At 38.8% G+C, this 13880-nt stretch overlaps 28 non-coding genes across 28 annotated transcripts; all 28 read right to left on the bottom strand.

Moving 5' to 3' along the window:
- Positions 1-491: 491 nt before the first annotated feature.
- Positions 492-564, bottom strand: trnav-aac (transfer RNA valine (anticodon AAC)). Its single transcript has one exon. It is a non-coding gene; the product is annotated as a tRNA-Val (tRNA).
- Positions 565-783: 219 nt separating this feature from the next.
- On the bottom strand, positions 784-856 carry trnav-uac (transfer RNA valine (anticodon UAC)). Its single transcript has one exon. It is a non-coding gene; the product is annotated as a tRNA-Val (tRNA).
- Positions 857-1124: 268 nt separating this feature from the next.
- Positions 1125-1197, bottom strand: trnav-cac (transfer RNA valine (anticodon CAC)). The gene has a single exon. It is a non-coding gene; the product is annotated as a tRNA-Val (tRNA).
- Positions 1198-1320: 123 nt separating this feature from the next.
- Positions 1321-1393, bottom strand: trnav-aac (transfer RNA valine (anticodon AAC)). Its single transcript has one exon. It is a non-coding gene; the product is annotated as a tRNA-Val (tRNA).
- Positions 1394-1612: 219 nt separating this feature from the next.
- trnav-uac (transfer RNA valine (anticodon UAC)) lies at positions 1613-1685 on the bottom strand. The gene has a single exon. It is a non-coding gene; the product is annotated as a tRNA-Val (tRNA).
- Positions 1686-2146: 461 nt separating this feature from the next.
- Positions 2147-2219, bottom strand: trnav-aac (transfer RNA valine (anticodon AAC)). Its single transcript has one exon. It is a non-coding gene; the product is annotated as a tRNA-Val (tRNA).
- A 4456-nt stretch (positions 2220-6675) lies between these two features.
- trnav-aac (transfer RNA valine (anticodon AAC)) lies at positions 6676-6748 on the bottom strand. Its single transcript has one exon. It is a non-coding gene; the product is annotated as a tRNA-Val (tRNA).
- Positions 6749-7499: 751 nt separating this feature from the next.
- On the bottom strand, positions 7500-7572 carry trnav-aac (transfer RNA valine (anticodon AAC)). Its single transcript has one exon. It is a non-coding gene; the product is annotated as a tRNA-Val (tRNA).
- Positions 7573-7791: 219 nt separating this feature from the next.
- trnav-uac (transfer RNA valine (anticodon UAC)) lies at positions 7792-7864 on the bottom strand. The gene has a single exon. It is a non-coding gene; the product is annotated as a tRNA-Val (tRNA).
- A 265-nt stretch (positions 7865-8129) lies between these two features.
- trnav-cac (transfer RNA valine (anticodon CAC)) lies at positions 8130-8202 on the bottom strand. The gene has a single exon. It is a non-coding gene; the product is annotated as a tRNA-Val (tRNA).
- A 123-nt stretch (positions 8203-8325) lies between these two features.
- On the bottom strand, positions 8326-8398 carry trnav-aac (transfer RNA valine (anticodon AAC)). Its single transcript has one exon. It is a non-coding gene; the product is annotated as a tRNA-Val (tRNA).
- A 219-nt stretch (positions 8399-8617) lies between these two features.
- trnav-uac (transfer RNA valine (anticodon UAC)) lies at positions 8618-8690 on the bottom strand. Its single transcript has one exon. It is a non-coding gene; the product is annotated as a tRNA-Val (tRNA).
- Positions 8691-8956: 266 nt separating this feature from the next.
- Positions 8957-9029, bottom strand: trnav-cac (transfer RNA valine (anticodon CAC)). The gene has a single exon. It is a non-coding gene; the product is annotated as a tRNA-Val (tRNA).
- A 123-nt stretch (positions 9030-9152) lies between these two features.
- Positions 9153-9225, bottom strand: trnav-aac (transfer RNA valine (anticodon AAC)). Its single transcript has one exon. It is a non-coding gene; the product is annotated as a tRNA-Val (tRNA).
- A 751-nt stretch (positions 9226-9976) lies between these two features.
- trnav-aac (transfer RNA valine (anticodon AAC)) lies at positions 9977-10049 on the bottom strand. The gene has a single exon. It is a non-coding gene; the product is annotated as a tRNA-Val (tRNA).
- A 219-nt stretch (positions 10050-10268) lies between these two features.
- On the bottom strand, positions 10269-10341 carry trnav-uac (transfer RNA valine (anticodon UAC)). Its single transcript has one exon. It is a non-coding gene; the product is annotated as a tRNA-Val (tRNA).
- Positions 10342-10607: 266 nt separating this feature from the next.
- Positions 10608-10680, bottom strand: trnav-cac (transfer RNA valine (anticodon CAC)). Its single transcript has one exon. It is a non-coding gene; the product is annotated as a tRNA-Val (tRNA).
- Positions 10681-10803: 123 nt separating this feature from the next.
- trnav-aac (transfer RNA valine (anticodon AAC)) lies at positions 10804-10876 on the bottom strand. Its single transcript has one exon. It is a non-coding gene; the product is annotated as a tRNA-Val (tRNA).
- Positions 10877-11095: 219 nt separating this feature from the next.
- On the bottom strand, positions 11096-11168 carry trnav-uac (transfer RNA valine (anticodon UAC)). Its single transcript has one exon. It is a non-coding gene; the product is annotated as a tRNA-Val (tRNA).
- Positions 11169-11434: 266 nt separating this feature from the next.
- On the bottom strand, positions 11435-11507 carry trnav-cac (transfer RNA valine (anticodon CAC)). The gene has a single exon. It is a non-coding gene; the product is annotated as a tRNA-Val (tRNA).
- A 123-nt stretch (positions 11508-11630) lies between these two features.
- trnav-aac (transfer RNA valine (anticodon AAC)) lies at positions 11631-11703 on the bottom strand. The gene has a single exon. It is a non-coding gene; the product is annotated as a tRNA-Val (tRNA).
- Positions 11704-11922: 219 nt separating this feature from the next.
- Positions 11923-11995, bottom strand: trnav-uac (transfer RNA valine (anticodon UAC)). The gene has a single exon. It is a non-coding gene; the product is annotated as a tRNA-Val (tRNA).
- Positions 11996-12264: 269 nt separating this feature from the next.
- Positions 12265-12337, bottom strand: trnav-cac (transfer RNA valine (anticodon CAC)). The gene has a single exon. It is a non-coding gene; the product is annotated as a tRNA-Val (tRNA).
- A 123-nt stretch (positions 12338-12460) lies between these two features.
- Positions 12461-12533, bottom strand: trnav-aac (transfer RNA valine (anticodon AAC)). Its single transcript has one exon. It is a non-coding gene; the product is annotated as a tRNA-Val (tRNA).
- A 219-nt stretch (positions 12534-12752) lies between these two features.
- On the bottom strand, positions 12753-12825 carry trnav-uac (transfer RNA valine (anticodon UAC)). Its single transcript has one exon. It is a non-coding gene; the product is annotated as a tRNA-Val (tRNA).
- A 266-nt stretch (positions 12826-13091) lies between these two features.
- trnav-cac (transfer RNA valine (anticodon CAC)) lies at positions 13092-13164 on the bottom strand. Its single transcript has one exon. It is a non-coding gene; the product is annotated as a tRNA-Val (tRNA).
- A 123-nt stretch (positions 13165-13287) lies between these two features.
- Positions 13288-13360, bottom strand: trnav-aac (transfer RNA valine (anticodon AAC)). Its single transcript has one exon. It is a non-coding gene; the product is annotated as a tRNA-Val (tRNA).
- Positions 13361-13579: 219 nt separating this feature from the next.
- trnav-uac (transfer RNA valine (anticodon UAC)) lies at positions 13580-13652 on the bottom strand. The gene has a single exon. It is a non-coding gene; the product is annotated as a tRNA-Val (tRNA).
- Between the last annotated feature and the right edge of the window lie 228 nt (positions 13653-13880).

Here is a 13880-nt window from a genome sequence, read left to right as displayed (position 1 = left end):
GAACGTGATAACCACTACACTACGGAAATTTAACTTGGAAGACAGTCCGACCTCTTTTAGCGTACGCTTGTTCAAAAGCGACTGAAACGATAGACTGCCCACTGTCCTTAAAATGGCAAAAAGCTGCTATTTTTGTTGGCAGACTTAACATTTTTTATTACTCTACAGGAAACTTCAATGGTCATTTGTTTTGTTTTAGTCCTTTTCTAAAGAATTTACACCGCAAATCGCCCTGCAAGTGTTCTTACCTGCTCAACAGAAAACCACTGAAAAATGTTAGCAAAGACCATCCACAGTTTCCGCCCAGTTTTAGAACTGGGGACCTTTCGCGTGTGAGGCGAACGTGATAACCACTACACTACGGAAACAAGCCCTTCACGTGCAGACAGAAATCTTCTGGTGCAGGCTTGTTAAAAAGTGTACCAAGGAAAAGTGAGCTGAGCCCTCCTGTTGTGGCAATCAGTTTAAATTTTCTGCCAAAAGCCAATTGCTGTTTCTGCTCGGTTTCGAACCGAGGCCCTTTCGCGTGTTAGGCGAACGTGATCACCACTACACTACAGAAACCTCCTTATGTAAGATATGTGCTTTTTCGAAAATGGCTCCATCCCATAATCTTTCCTGCAAGCATTGTGACAAGCTGTTTAAATTCCACAAACAACAGATAAGAGCTCATTCGGAATGGCAGTCTGCCTACAGCTCTTTGGTACAATTGCCCTCACCTAATTTCAATAGTCCAAAAACTTTGTTGCGAATTTCAGCACGTATATTAAAAGCCCCTTTACTTGTTTCCGCCCAGTTTCGAACTGAGGACCTTTCGCGTGTAAAGCGAACGTGATAACCACTACACTACGGAAACTTAACTTGGAAGACAGTCCGACCTCTTTTAGCGTACGCTTGTTCAAAAGCGACTGAAACGATAGACTGCCCACTGTCCTTAAAATGGCAAAAAGCTGCTATTTTTGTTGGCAGACTAAACATTTTTTTTTATTACTCTACAGGAAACTTCAATGGTCATTTGTTTTGTTTTAGTCCTTTTCTAAAGAATTTACACCGCAAATCGCCCTGCAAGTGTTCTGACCTGCTCAACAGAAAACCACTGAAAAATGTTAGCAAAGACCATCCACAGTTTCCGCCCAGTTTCGAACTGGGGACCTTTCGCGTGTGAGGCGAACGTGATAACCACTACACTACGGAAACAAGCCCTTTATGTGCAGACAGAAATCTTCTGGTGCAGGCTTGTTAAAAAGTGTACAAAGGAAAAGTGAGCTGAGCCCTCCTGTTGTGGCAAACAGTTTAAATTTTCTGCCAAAAGCCAACTGCTGTTTCTGCTCGGTTTCGAACCGAGGCCCTTTCGCGTGTTAGGCGAACGTGATCACCACTACACTACAGAAACCTCCTTATGTAAGATATGTGCTTTTTCGAAAATGGCTCCATCCCATAATCTTTCCTGCAAGCATTGTGACAAGCTGTTTAAATTCCACAAACAACAGATAAGAGCTCATTCGGAATGGCAGTCTGCCTACAGCTCTTTGGTACAATTGCCCTCACCTAATTTCAATAGTCCAAAAACTTTGTTGCGAATTTCAGCACGTATATTAAAAACCCCTTTACTTGTTTCCGCCCAGTTTCGAACTGAGGACCTTTCGCGTGTAAAGCGAACGTGATAACCACTACACTACGGAAACTTATCTTGGAAGACAGTCCGACCTCTTTTAGCGTACGCTTGTTCAAAAGCGACTGAAACGATAGACTGCCCACTGTCCTTAAAATGGCAAAAAGCTGCTATTTTTGTTGGCAGACTAAACATTTTTTATTACTCTACAGGAAACTTCAATGGTCATTTGTTTTGTTTTAGTCCTTTTCTAAAGAATTTACACCGCAAATCGCCCTGCAAGTGTTCTGACCTGCTCAACAGAAAACCACTGAAAAATGTTAGCAAAGACCATCCACAGTTTCCACCCAGTTTCGAACTGGGGACCTTTCGCGTGTGAGGCGAACGTGATAACCACTACACTACGGAAACAAGCCCTTTATGTGCAGACAGAAATCTTCTGGTGCAGGCTTGTTAAAAAGTGTACAAAGGAAAAGTGAGCTGAGCCCTCCTGTTGTGGCAAACAGTTTAAATTTTCTGCCAAAAGCCAATTGCTGTTTCTGCTCGGTTTCGAACCGAGGCCCTTTCGCGTGTTAGGCGAACGTGATCACCACTACACTACAGAAACCTCCTTATGTAAGATATGTGCTTTTTCGAAAATGGCTCCATCCCATAATCTTTCCTGCAAGCATTGTGACAAGCTGTTTAAATTCCACAAACAACAGATAAGAGCTCATTCGGAATGGCAGTCTGCCTACAGCTCTTTGGTACAATTGCCCTCACCTAATTTCAATAGTCCAAAAACTTTGTTGCGAATTTCAGCACGTATATTAAAAACCCCTTTACTTGTTTCCGCCCAGTTTCGAACTGAGGACCTTCCGCGCGGGAGCCGAAAATGGTTAAGCTTAACTTCCCTTAACTTTTCCCATTCATTCTCTATGGTAGTGCTTAACACTACGGATGCAATCTACTTTTGGCCACACGTAGACTTCCCGGCGCTGTTTCGCTTTTCCGTGGCGGGGAATTTAAAAAGCGAAGCGTCATCTGTCTACCCGTTTTATTACCGGAGAGATATTTGTTTACCGACTTGTCAGCAAACTTGTTTCGTTTTGTTAGTGTCTAAACTACCTGCAGACAGACTTTAACTCAGGTGAGTGCATATACTTTATTATTCAAATATTTTATCATTTAAATTGCATGTATATTGTCATGTAATCGTATTGTTATCGTGTTGAATGGATTGTGACGATAAGAAACAGCTATTTTATAAGAGTATCTTTGTTTGTAAAGGTGAATGTTTCATCATAATCTCTAACTATGTTTAATATATAAGTTAACATTGCAGAAAGATGTAATGTGCAGTAGTATGGAGGACCAAACCTGCAGTTAAAAATTAATGAATGAATAAATAAATAAATGAATGAATGAATAAATAAATAAATAAATAAAATTAAATGTGATAATAGGAAAATACATAAAGGAATAAACGACTTGATAAAATAATTATGATAAGATTTTAATCAAATATATTTTTGTATAATTTCCCCCAAATATATCATTTTTTGCTTTTATGTTTTAATGTATTTGTATTCGTTTTAATTGTATTTATTTATTATTTTATTTCTTTGTTCAGTTTATTCTTATATTTATTTATGCATTCATTTAATTATATATTTATTTTATATAATATATACTGTATATTTATATATTATTAATATATTATATTAATATATATATTTATTTATTCCAATTTGTTTTTATTTCCAGATATATTTGTTTTAACCTTTATTTATTTAAATTTTCTTTCTTTAGTTTTATATCTATTTTTACAGTATTTCATTTATTGATGTGCATGATAATTAGGTTGGTTGGTCTTGCTTACCAAATATAAATATTAATTAACACATAAATAAAAGCAGAAAGGGAAGGGAAAAAAATACAAAAATGATTTTAAATAAGAATAAATCATATTTATTTTATCAAGTCATTTATTCCTTAATTTATTTTCCTATTATCAAATGTATCTTTTTTTTTTTACTTATTAATGTTTAATTTCTGCAGGTTTGGTCCTCCTATATTGTAATTAATATCACACACACATATTACATTTAAATTATGAACAAATAGATATATGTGTGCAATTTAATAGTACAATTTAACATTTTTAATTAGTTAAACTTGTTAACTTTTTATATATACATGCATACATTTCTGCATATATATTTTTATATATTATTTTATTTATTTATTTTATAGTAATGGAGGAGGAAGAAGAACTGGAAAGTTTTTCTCCAACAAAATATCTCACACAGCTGAGTAAGTAAATCAAGTATCTTGTCATGTGTGTTATATATACCCATGTCAAATTCTTATAAAATTGGAATAAAAATTGAACATACTGGAGAGAAACCATTCAAATTATAATGCGTAATTTTTAGGCTCATCTGCAGCCACAGGATCCACAGTCTTATTTACAACAGGTTACTTTACACATCCATTTTGGAGGCTTATTCAATTACATACTTATCCTCCATGTTCTTTTGTTCTAACTACTGTTAAGGTTTGAATATACCAGTGGTGAAGGTGGGTGCACTTCATGAATTGTATGCATGCTAAACTGTTATTTGTTGTGGAAAAAATTGACTATTTACTTACAAGCATTTGAACATTATCAGAATGTGCATTACTAGAACAAATAACAGAATAAATAGAATAAAAGAATAAATAATGATTAGTCATTTAATGTAGTCAAGACAATCAAATACATATGTACATTCAGTTTTTAATTTCCTCCCTGTGCTTTTCCTTGCAGCTCCTCCAACAACATCGGCTCCTGTGTGTAGGCCTTCATCACAGGGTGAAGGCTTTGCACCATCTCACGCAGAACAATCAGCCTCTACACCTGCACCAATGCTGTCTGCACTCACTGAAACCCCTGTTCCCAGCTACTTAAACACAAAAGTAAAGACGTGCATTACACACGTGTATTAAATGTGTTATTCACGCATATACAATATTATACATATTAATGCACTTTTAATATATATATATAGTGATGTGAATAAGTGTTTGCCCCCATGCTAAAGTTGCCTAAAAAGAGGAATAAAAATAATCTTTTGGATATTGATCTTAATGCCTTAATTAGAAAAATGTGGAAAACTCCAACCTTTAAGGACACAAATTTTCTTTGTGAATGAATAATGTATCATAAATAAATAAATGTTTTTCCTTAAAATACAGGGTGCATAAGTCATTGTTAAATTCCCATAGAGTCAGGCAGATTTTTATTTTTAAAAGCCAGTTATTTCATGGATCCAGGATAATATGCATCCTGATAAAGTTCCCTTGGCCTTTGGAATTAAAATATCCCCACATCATCACACACCTTCCACCACACCTAGAGATTGGCATGGGGTAGTACTTTCCATAAGATCATCTTTCAATGCAAATCAAACCAGCTATTAGGCTAACTGAAGTAAAACCATGCAAACACTTATTCACACCACTGTATATATATATATATATATATATATATATATATATATATATATATGGATGTTCATTAAAATTACAAAAGTATTGTATTTTATTGCATTGCATTGTAAGTTCATTTATTGACTAGCATTATTTTATCTTGCTCAGATTTGAAAAAACACTAAATATTAAGTATTGTTACTATTAAACACTGTACATAATTATTTACTTTTAAAAATGTTCTTGTTTTTTTTTTTTCATTTTCTCCACAACCATATTATTATTGCTGTTATTTAATCTATAATTTTAAATTGTTAAATTTCTTTCCATTGTCCATTAAAATCAAACAGTTTAGTCCTTGTTTGCATTGCAATTTGGTGTGTTTTTAAAGTTAATTTTATTGACTTGCATTATTTTATCTTGGTCAGATGTGTAAACACTATTAATAACTGTTAATTAAACATTGTACATAATTATTTGTTATTTTTTTAAATCTTGTTTTTTCCCCAGCTTTATGTTGTTATTATTATTGTTATTATTCATGTTATTGTTTTTTAATCTATAAGTATTTAATACAGTACCTTTTTCAGTTTTACATAATAATATGTATATTATTGTATTATAAATAAAATGATAAATTTACTATTTGGTGTTTACTGGTTGTTTTTCATATATATATATTGGATTTTTGTGCATAGTTAAAGAAATATAATGTGAAAATCTCTAAAAAAATAAAATAAAGGTATATAAAACATTATCAAAATGTTCTTTACAATTATTCACATTCAAATATTTTCTATATTAAAAGAGAACTATACCCTATTATAATTTAAATGTTTATTGAGATAATTGGACATTTCGTACATCCTACACAAAAACAAATCTTAAAAGTTTTATTCTATTTTCAGCAAAAATTTAGTTTATTATATGTAAATCGTACTTGACATGAATTTGTAATCATTTTTTAATCTAGATACAATATATGATATTTGTGGTCGAGACGGGACTCGAACCTATGATTTTGTGTATTTTTTCTGGCCCGCCTCCCTGAAATTTCCTGCGTTCCTATTGGCTGGCAGCGCTCTACACCTACGCGCGACTGGCCTTCGCGTGTAAAGCGAACGTGATAACCACTACACTACGGAAACTTATCTTGGAAGACAGTCCGACCTCTTTTAGCGTACGCTTGTTCAAAAGCGACTGAAACGATAGACTGCCCACTGTCCTTAAAATGGCAAAAAGCTGCTATTTTTGTTGGCAGACTAAACATTTTTTATTACTCTACAGGAAACTTCAATGGTCATTTGTTTTGTTTTAGTCCTTTTCTAAAGAATTTACACCACAAATCGCCCTGCAAGTGTTCTGACCCGCTCAACAGAAAACCACTGAAAAAATGTTAGCAAAGACCATCCACAGTTTCCGCCCAGTTTCGAACTGGGGACCTTTCACGTGTGAGGCGAACGTGATAACCACTACACTACGGAAACAAGCCCTTCAGGTGCAGACAGAAATCTTCTGGTGCAGGCTTGTTAAAAAGTGTACCAAGGAAAAGTGAGCTGAGCCCTCCTGTTGTGGCAAACAGTTTAAATTTTCTGCCAAAAGCCAATTGCTGTTTCTGCTCGGTTTCGAACCGAGGCCCTTTCGCGTGTTAGGCGAACGTGATCACCACTACACTACAGAAACCTCCTTATGTAACACATGTGCTTTTTCGAAAATGGCTCCATCCCATAATCTTTCCTGCAAGCATTGTGACAAGCTGTTTAAATTCCACAAACAACAGATAAGAGCTCATTCGGAATGGCAGTCTGCCTACAGCTCTTTGGTCCAATTGCCCTCACCTAATTTCAATAGTCCAAAAACTTTGTTGCGAATTTCAGCACGTATATTAAAAACCCCTTTACTTGTTTCCGCCCAGTTTCGAACTGAGGACCTTTCACGTGTAAAGCGAACGTGATAAACACTACACTACGGAAATTTAACTTGGAAGACAGTCCGACCTCTTTTAGCGTACGCTTGTTCAAAAGCGACTGAAACGATAGACTGCCCACTGTCCTTAAAATGGCAAAAAGCTGCTATTTTTGTTGGCAGACTTAACATTTTTTATTACTCTACAGGAAACTTCAATGGTCATTTGTTTTGTTTTAGTCCTTTTCTAAAGAATTTACACCGCAAATCGCCCTGCAAGTGTTCTGACCTGCTCAACAGAAAACCACTGAAAAATGTTAGCAAAGACCATCCACAGTTTCCGCCCAGTTTCGAACTGGGGACCTTTCGCGTGTGAGGCGAACGTGATAACCACTACACTACGGACAAGCCCTTCACGTGCAGACAGAAATCTTCTGGTGCAGGCTTGTTAAAAAGTGTACCAAGGAAAAGTGAGCTGAGCCCTCCTGTTGTGGCAAACAGTTTAAATTTTCTGCCAAAAGCCAATTGCTGTTTCTGCTCGGTTTCGAACCGAGGCCCTTTCGCGTGTTAGGCGAACGTGATCACCACTACACTACAGAAACCTCCTTATGTAAGATATGTGCTTTTTTGAAAATGGCTCCATCCCATAATCTTTCCTGCAAGCATTGTGACAAGCTGTTTAAATTCCACAAACAACAGATAAGAGCTCATTCGGAATGGCAGTCTGCCTACAGCTCTTTGGTACAATTGCCCTCACCTAATTTCAATAGTCCAAAAACTTTGTTGCGAATTTCAGCACGTATATTAAGAACCCCTTTACTTGTTTCCGCCCAGTTTCGAACTGAGGACCTTTCGCGTGTAAAGCAAACGTGATAACCACTACACTACGGAAACTTATCTTGGAAGACAGTCCGACCTCTTTTAGCGTACGCTTGTTCAAAAGCGACTGAAACGATAGACTGCCCACTGTCCTTAAAATGGCAAAAAGCTGCTATTTTTGTTGGCAGACTAAACATTTTTTATTACTCTACAGGAAACTTCAATGGTCATTTGTTTTGTTTTAGTCCTTTTCTAAAGAATTTACACCGCAAATCGCCCTGCAAGTGTTCTGACCTGCTCAACAGAAAACCACTGAAAAATGTTAGCAAAGACCATCCACAGTTTCCGCCCAGTTTCGAACTGGGGACCTTTCGCGTGTGAGGCGAACGTGATAACCACTACACTACGGAAACAAGCCCTTTATGTGCAGACAGAAATCTTCTGGTGCAGGCTTGTTAAAAAGTGTACAAAGGAAAAGTGCGCTGAGCCCTCCTGTTGTGGCAAACAGTTTAAATTTTCTGCCAAAAGCCAATTGCTGTTTCTGCTCGGTTTCGAACCGAGGCCCTTTCGCGTGTTAGGCGAACGTGATCACCACTACACTACAGAAACCTCCTTATGTAAGACATGTGCTTTTTCGAAAATGGCTCCATCCCATAATCTTTCCTGCAAGCATTGTGACAAGCTGTTTAAATTCCACAAACAACAGATAAGAGCTCATTCGGAATGGCAGTCTGCCTACAGCTCTTTGGTACAATTGCCCTCACCTAATTTCAATAGTCCAAAAAATTTGTTGCGAATTTCAGCACGTATATTAAAAACCCCTTTACTTGTTTCCGCCCAGTTTCGAACTGAGGACCTTTCGCGTGTAAAGCGAACGTGATAACCACTACACTACGGAAACTTATCTTGGAAGACAGTCCGACCTCTTTTAGCGTACGCTTGTTCAAAAGCGACTGAAACGATAGACTGCCCACTGTCCTTAAAATGGCAAAAAGCTGCTATTTTTGTTGGCAGACTAAACATTTTTTATTACTCTACAGGAAACTTCAATGGTCATTTGTTTTGTTTTAGTCCTTTTCTAAAGAATTTACACCACAAATCGCCCTGCAAGTGTTCTGACCCGCTCAACAGAAAACCACTGAAAAAATGTTAGCAAAGACCATCCACAGTTTCCGCCCAGTTTCGAACTGGGGACCTTTCGCGTGTGAGGCGAACGTGATAACCACTACACTACGGAAACAAGCCCTTCAGGTGCAGACAGAAATCTTCTGGTGCAGGCTTGTTAAAAAGTGTACCAAGGAAAAGTGAGCTGAGCCCTCCTGTTGTGGCAAACAGTTTAAATTTTCTGCCAAAAGCCAATTGCTGTTTCTGCTCGGTTTCGAACCGAGGCCCTTTCGCGTGTTAGGCGAACGTGATCACCACTACACTACAGAAACCTCCTTATGTAAGATATGTGCTTTTTCGAAAATGGCTCCATCCCATAATCTTTCCTGCAAGCATTGTGACAAGCTGTTTAAATTCCACAAACAACAGATAAGAGCTCATTCGGAATGGCAGTCTGCCTACAGATCTTTGGTACAATTGCCCTCACCTAATTTCAATAGTCCAAAAACTTTGTTGCGAATTTCAGCACGTATATTAAAAACCCCTTTAATTGTTTCCGCCCAGTTTCGAACTGAGGACCTTTCACGTGTAAAGCGAACGTGATAACCACTACACTACGTAAATTTAACTTGGAAGACAGTCCGACCTCTTTTAGCGTACGCTTGTTCAAAAGCGACTGAAACGATAGACTGCCCACTGTCCTTAAAATGGCAAAAAGCTGCTATTTTTGTTGGCAGACTTAACATTTTTTATTACTCTACAGGAAACTTCAATGGTCATTTGTTTTGTTTTAGTCCTTTTCTAAAGAATTTACACCGCAAATCGCCCTGCAAGTGTTCTGACCTGCTCAACAGAAAACCACTGAAAAATGTTAGCAAAGACCATCCACAGTTTCCGCCCAGTTTCGAACTGGGGACCTTTCGCGTGTGAGGCGAACGTGATAACCACTACACTACGGACAAGCCCTTCACGTGCAGACAGAAATCTTCTGGTGCAGGCTTGTTAAAAAGTGTACCAAGGAAAAGTGAGCTGAGCCCTCCTGTTGTGGCAAACAGTTTAAATTTTCTGCCAAAAGCCAATTGCTGTTTCTGCTCGGTTTCGAACCGAGGCCCTTTCGCGTGTTAGGCGAACGTGATCACCACTACACTACAGAAACCTCCTTATGTAAGATATGTGCTTTTTTGAAAATGGCTCCATCCCATAATCTTTCCTGCAAGCATTGTGACAAGCTGTTTAAATTCCACAAACAACAGATAAGAGCTCATTCGGAATGGCAGTCTGCCTACAGCTCTTTGGTACAATTGCCCTCACCTAATTTCAATAGTCCAAAAACTTTGTTGCGAATTTCAGCACGTATATTAAGAACCCCTTTACTTGTTTCCGCCCAGTTTCGAACTGAGGACCTTTCGCGTGTAAAGCAAACGTGATAACCACTACACTACGGAAACTTATCTTGGAAGACAGTCCGACCTCTTTTAGCGTACGCTTGTTCAAAAGCGACTGAAACGATAGACTGCCCACTGTCCTTAAAATGGCAAAAAGCTGCTATTTTTGTTGGCAGACTAAACATTTTTTATTACTCTACAGGAAACTTCAATGGTCATTTGTTTTGTTTTAGTCCTTTTCTAAAGAATTTACACCACAAATCGCCCTGCAAGTGTTCTGACCCGCTCAACAGAAAACCACTGAAAAAATGTTAGCAAAGACCATCCACAGTTTCCGCCCAGTTTCGAACTGGGGACCTTTCGCGTGTGAGGCGAACGTGATAACCACTACACTACGGAAACAAGCCCTTCAGGTGCAGACAGAAATCTTCTGGTGCAGGCTTGTTAAAAAGTGTACCAAGGAAAAGTGAGCTGAGCCCTCCTGTTGTGGCAAACAGTTTAAATTTTCTGCCAAAAGCCAACTGCTGTTTCTGCTCGGTTTCGAACCGAGGCCCTTTCGCGTGTTAGGCGAACGTGATCACCACTACACTACAGAAACCTCCTTATGTAAGATATGTGCTTTTTTGAAAATGGCTCCATCCCATAATCTTTCCTGCAAGCATTGTGACAAGCTGTTTAAATTCCACAAACAACAGATAAGAGCTCATTCGGAATGGCAGTCTGCCTACAGCTCTTTGGTACAATTGCCCTCACCTAATTTCAATAGTCCAAAAACTTTGTTGCGAATTTCAGCACGTATATTAAAAACCCCTTTACTTGTTTCCGCCCAGTTTCGAACTGAGGACCTTTCGCGTGTAAAGCGAACGTGATAACCACTACACTACGGAAACTTATCTTGGAAGACAGTCCGACCTCTTTTAGCGTACGCTTGTTCAAAAGCGACTGAAACGATAGACTGCCCACTGTCCTTAAAATGGCAAAAAGCTGCTATTTTTGTTGGCAGACTAAACATTTTTTATTACTCTACAGGAAACTTCAATGGTCATTTGTTTTGTTTTAGTCCTTTTCTAAAGAATTTACACCACAAATCGCCCTGCAAGTGTTCTGACCCGCTCAACAGAAAACCACTGAAAAAATGTTAGCAAAGACCATCCACAGTTTCCGCCCAGTTTCGAACTGGGGACCTTTCGCGTGTGAGGCGAACGTGATAACCACTACACTACGGAAACAAGCCCTTCAGGTGCAGACAGAAATCTTCTGGTGCAGGCTTGTTAAAAAGTGTACCAAGGAAAAGTGAGCTGAGCCCTCCTGTTGTGGCAAACAGTTTAAATTTTCTGCCAAAAGCCAATTGCTGTTTCTGCTCGGTTTCGAACCGAGGCCCTTTCGCGTGTTAGGCGAACGTGATCACCACTACACTACAGAAACCTCCTTATGTAAGATATGTGCTTTTTCGAAAATGGCTCCATCCCATAATCTTTCCTGCAAGCATTGTGACAAGCTGTTTAAATTCCACAAACAACAGATAAGAGCTCATTCGGAATGGCAGTCTGCCTACAGCTCTTTGGTACAATTGCCCTCACCTAATTTCAATAGTCCAAAAACTTTGTTGCGAATTTCAGCACGTATATTAAAAACCCCTTTACTTGTTTCCGCCCAGTTTCGAACTGAGGACCTTTCGCGTGTAAAGCGAACGTGATAACCACTACACTACGGAAACTTAACTTGGAAGACAGTCCGACCTCTTTTAGCGTACGCTTGTTCAAAAGCGACTGAAACGATAGACTGCCCACTGTCCTTAAAAATGGCAAAAAGCTGCTATTTTTGTTGGCAGACTAAACATTTTTTTTTATTACTCTACAGGAAACTTCAATGGTCATTTGTTTTGTTTTAGTCCTTTTCTAAAGAATTTACACCGCAAATCGCCCTGCAAGTGTTCTGACCTGCTCAACAGAAAACCACTGAAAAATGTTAGCAAAGACCATCCACAGTTTCCGCCCAGTTTCGAACTGGGGACCTTTCGCGTGTGAGGCGAACGTGATAACCACTACACTACGGAAACAAGCCCTTTATGTGCAGACAGAAATCTTCTGGTGCAGGCTTGTTAAAAAGTGTACAAAGGAAAAGTGCGCTGAGCCCTCCTGTTGTGGCAAACAGTTTAAATTTTCTGCCAAAAGCCAATTGCTGTTTCTGCTCGGTTTCGAACCGAGGCCCTTTCGCGTGTTAGGCGAACGTGATCACCACTACACTACAGAAACCTCCTTATGTAAGACATGTGCTTTTTCGAAAATGGCTCCATCCCATAATCTTTCCTGCAAGCATTGTGACAAGCTGTTTAAATTCCACAAACAACAGATAAGAGCTCATTCGGAATGGCAGTCTGCCTACAGCTCTTTGGTACAATTGCCCTCACCTAATTTCAATAGTCCAAAAAATTTGTTGCGAATTTCAGCACGTATATTAAAAACCCCTTTACTTGTTTCCGCCCAGTATCGAACTGAGGACCTTTCGCGTGTAAAGCGAACGTGATAACCACTACACTACGGAAACTTATCTTGGAAGACAGTCCGACCTCTTTTAGCGTACGCTTGTTCAAAAGCGACTGAAACGATAGACTGCCCACTGTCCTTAAAATGGCAAAAAGCTGCTATTTTTGTTGGCAGACTAAACATTTTTTATTACTCTACAGGAAACTTCAATGGTCATTTGTTTTGTTTTAGTCCTTTTCTAAAGAATTTACACCACAAATCGCCCTGCAAGTGTTCTGACCCGCTCAACAGAAAACCACTGAAAAAATGTTAGCAAAGACCATCCACAGTTTCCGCCCAGTTTCGAACTGGGGACCTTTCGCGTGTGAGGCGAACGTGATAACCACTACACTACGGAAACAAGCCCTTCAGGTGCAGACAGAAATCTTCTGGTGCAGGCTTGTTAAAAAGTGTACCAAGGAAAAGTGAGCTGAGCCCTCCTGTTGTGGCAAACAGTTTAAATTTTCTGCCAAAAGCCAATTGCTGTTTCTGCTCGGTTTCGAACCGAGGCCCTTTCGCGTGTTAGGCGAACGTGATCACCACTACACTACAGAAACCTCCTTATGTAAGATATGTGCTTTTTCGAAAATGGCTCCATCCCATAATCTTTCCTGCAAGCATTGTGACAAGCTGTTTAAATTCCACAAACAACAGATAAGAGCTCATTCGGAATGGCAGTCTGCCTACAGCTCTTTGGTACAATTGCCCTCACCTAATTTCAATAGTCCAAAAACTTTGTTGCGAATTTCAGCACGTATATTAAAAACCCCTTTACTTGTTTCCGCCCAGTTTCGAACTGAGGACCTTTCGCGTGTAAAGCGAACGTGATAACCACTACACTACGGAAACTTAACTTGGAAGACAGTCCGACCTCTTTTAGCGTACGCTTGTTCAAAAGCGACTGAAACGATAGACTGCCCACTGTCCTTAAAAATGGCAAAAAGCTGCTATTTTTGTTGGCAGACTAAACATTTTTTTTTATTACTCTACAGGAAACTTCAATGGTCATTTGTTTTGTTTTAGTCCTTTTCTAAAGAATTTACACCGCAAATCGCCCTGCAAGTGTTCTGACCTGCT

The sequence above is a fragment of the Pimephales promelas genome, chromosome 13 (genome assembly GCF_988280905.1).
Source record: "Pimephales promelas chromosome 13, fPimPro1.hap1.1, whole genome shotgun sequence".
In the NCBI taxonomy this organism is placed as follows: Eukaryota; Metazoa; Chordata; class Actinopteri; order Cypriniformes; family Leuciscidae; genus Pimephales; species Pimephales promelas.
The sequence above is the reverse complement of the archived record's forward strand: the minus strand, read 5'-3'. Positions and strand labels throughout refer to the sequence as shown.